The sequence below is a fragment of the Geospiza fortis genome, unplaced genomic scaffold, assembly GCF_000277835.1.
Source record: "Geospiza fortis unplaced genomic scaffold, GeoFor_1.0 scaffold279, whole genome shotgun sequence".
Lineage (NCBI taxonomy): Eukaryota > Metazoa > Chordata > Aves > Passeriformes > Thraupidae > Geospiza > Geospiza fortis.
Window position 1 is genome coordinate 73349 of NW_005054352.1, and position 3560 is coordinate 76908.

Below are 3560 nucleotides of genomic sequence, written 5' to 3' on the forward strand. Positions count from 1 at the left end.
TATGTCCAGCTCACTCTTCAATATGTTCTGGTACTAATGCTTGCAGGGCAGTAAGCTTTTCAATAGGAAGTGGGTACTGGTCAATCCAGACAGGTTTACCTGTTAACCATGTGAAGGTTACAAATGGACGCTTAAGGCCTTGCATCTGACGTGGTTTGACAAGAAGTAGGTTATCTGAGATGCTGTAGTCACACCAATAGGTGCTCAGATTTTAATATTAGCATCTAGTTTGGCCATTACAGCATTAGATACACCTCTGAGAACACAGGGGTTAAAAGCAGAGCTCTCCCCGGAGAAGCTCTCTTTACTTTCCAGCAAGTGTTCAGGTCTCTTCCCCCGTCCCAGCTGCCGGCTGAGCGGGGGGAGGGGAAAGCCATGCAGCCGTGAAGTAGGCCGGGCCTTAGACAGAGATGAGAGGTAGGCCCGACCCGGGGGGGGCGGCAGGTCCGGCCGCTTGTAAGAGCTTTAACCCCTTTTTACACAATGAAAACTTTGCAGAGCATTTGACCTTTCCTGGAGGGGAGATGGAGTAGAAGATGAAGAAAGAAATGAGCAAGTGATGAAAGTCTGAGCAAGATGTTAGAAAAATAGAGAAGAATCTTAGTGAGAAGAGATGATAGAATAGCTTTTTGCTAGACTCTTTTTGTATAGCCATAGACAGAACCATATTTCCTTGTAATACAGAAACTGCATCCAGAGGGGGGCAATGCCTCAGAACCAAGATAGTTCCATGTTAGTACCCCTCAGCTCCAAAGAGTGAAAAAATTTAGGGGGGGACAGGTGTCCCAAAAGAGAGCCTGTGCTCTTTTTAGAACGAGACAAAGCATCCTTAAAAGACGACCCTAGAAGCAGCTCTAGTCTGTGTTCAGTAGTGAGAGCACTAAACATGAAAAGAAGAAGTCACTATAGCACAAGAAAGACTCCTCTCCTGTTGACAAATTGAGATTCATTATCTAGAGTAGTAATAGACTGAGAGTCAGAGATTTAGAAGAGAGATGTATTGGAAATTTAGTAAGAAGTAAAAGAAATGTATTTGTAAAGTTTTCATTTTCCCTGTGTGTGTTCCTTTTACACATAGTTGTAGTGTAGTTAATAAAGCTTTCTTTTCTTTATTTCTAAGTAGAAGCCTGCTTTGCTTATTCCTAGTCACATCTCACAGCAGAAACCAAAGAAAAAGTATTTTCATGAGAGCACTGGCATTGTGCCAGCGTCAAAACCATGACAGCATCACAGTGGTCCCTACTAAAATTCCATAGTAATTTTAACACCCCATTGGGATAAACAATCTCATCCCCGTAAGTTACATGGGGCATTGGAAACATAAGGCCTGATGTTAGCTTGTTGGCCATCAGCATTTTCTACATTAATCAAAATCGCAGATAGACCTCCTGTAACAGAGCCACTGAGCCCCATGATTCCAAAACCTGCTTAAGTGAGAGGCCATGACTGAGGCCAAAAAAGTAGTGAAGTTATAGTTACATCTGCTCCCATGTTAATAAAACCTGTTATTATTATGGTATTTGGATAATATCCCTTGACTGTAATAATGCATTCCTTTTCCAGGCATTGATCTGTCACTTTTTGAGTCCTAAATTGAGGTGGCCCTGTAGATCCAAGACCTCTTTGGCCAGGTTCTTCTACATGGAGCGGCAGCACAGAGCTCTGAGCAGCTCCCAACACTTTTGAGAGATCTGAGAGCGGTCTAAGGCAGCCATCAGCCGAAGCGGGGCGGGGGGTAGAGAAACGGCACAGGATGTCTCCAGCCCTCCCCACGGATTTCCTCCAACTGCAGCAGACATGGCCCCCTCCATCGGGGTGCAGCTCCCGAACAGTCTCTCCCTCACACCTGCAGCCCCTTGTCCTAGATGCCGGCAGCCGCTTGTCGCAGGGTGGGGAGGGGGAAAGGCAGAGGCTCCTCCAGGAAATCTTATCACCGGCATTTCAGACAACGAAAAATTAAGAGTTAATGAGTCCATTCTTCAGTTCGGTGGGGAGTGGGGGGACAAACATCTCAGTTTGTTCTTCAATTTGTCTCTTCTGTGAATGCATTTCGGTAAAAGTAATATATTTTAACTTAGCATTCAGTTCGATTAATTGGTTGTGCCAAGGAAAGCCACACAGGCTTAACACACTCCTTCAGAGACATACGGAGGAGCACCACCTGTCTCCCATGATAACAGACCCCAGAAAAATCCCCCAAAAGCAAATCCATCAGACTCCTCCGGGAAAAACACATTCTCAAGCTGAATCCCATCTTTCTGCTGTTCCCCATTAACTCCCATTTCTTGTTCTGTCTTCTATATTCTGACACTTAAAGGCAATACTAGCATCAGTTTCAAAGTCGTATGATTTTTCCACAACAACACACTGTTGCAGACATCTTTTATGAAAAATCCTTTCCTTAGGATTTTTCCTCCTGGGAAGCTGAGAGGCTTCAGGAACAAAATGTAAACATTGATTATCTGCTGCTGTGGAATGCAACAGGTGCATCTTTGATTGGCCCATGTTGGATGTTTGTAATTAATGGCCAATCACAGCCCAGCTGGCTCAGACAGAAAGCCAAACCACAAACCTTTGTTTATCATTCTTTCCTATTCTATTCTTAGCTAGCCTTCTGATGAAACCTTTTCTTCTATTCTTTTAGTATAGTTTTAATGTAATATATATCATAAAATAATAAATCAAGCCTTCTGAAACATGGAGTCAGATCCTCGTCTCTACCCCAATCCAAAAACCCTTGTGAACACTGTCACAGATGGTGACCCTGAGTGACTGAGGAAGTTCATCACTTTGGTGAGACCCCAGAGGAGCTGCTACACTGGCTAAACCCCAAGTGTGTGGCATTGATGGTCATCTCATAAGTGACCACAGAAGTGGACTCTAGCCGGGAGCTGAAGAACTGAAGATCCTGAACTCGGAACTCTGTCCTTTTTCCTTTTCCTTTTTCCTTTTCCTTGTGGTCAGCCAAGGCTGACCACAAAGAGAACCTTTTAAAAAGCCTCCAGAGAAGATGTCTGGAAAGTTTAGCAGCACTGCGCAGCCTCCTGGAGCCCTGAGGACACTGTCACAAGGTACAGTTCCTGACGATGCTGCCCTTTGCAGGATGTGGCTGCACATGTGGGTGAGGGTGCCTACAGAGGCAGAGGTTCCATCCTCCCCCTCAGAGGAGAAACTCATTACCCTCTGGCAAAAATGGGGTCATGAGGACAGAGTTCCTATTGTGAAGACACATTTCTATGAGTTTTTCCAATGGGCAATGTTCCATGGGATTTTCACGAATGTGCTCTATGCCCTTGATTTGTACATATGGGAATGCATGAAATTCATTATTATGGCTCGGTATCAGGATTTTGGATACCCTGGGGTTTATTCGTCATTCAAAACGTTCTTCCCAGTTTTGAAACGGAAAGTAGCTTCATTTCAGTGGATTGCCAACTGCAGGGTCAGGCCCCATTCTCAGGCCCCGAAAGAGAGGACCCTCTGCAGGAAAACGACCTGCTGGTTCCCAGCCTCCCTGAATCACGGCGGGGGAAGGCCCTGCCCACACACGCAGAAGAGGG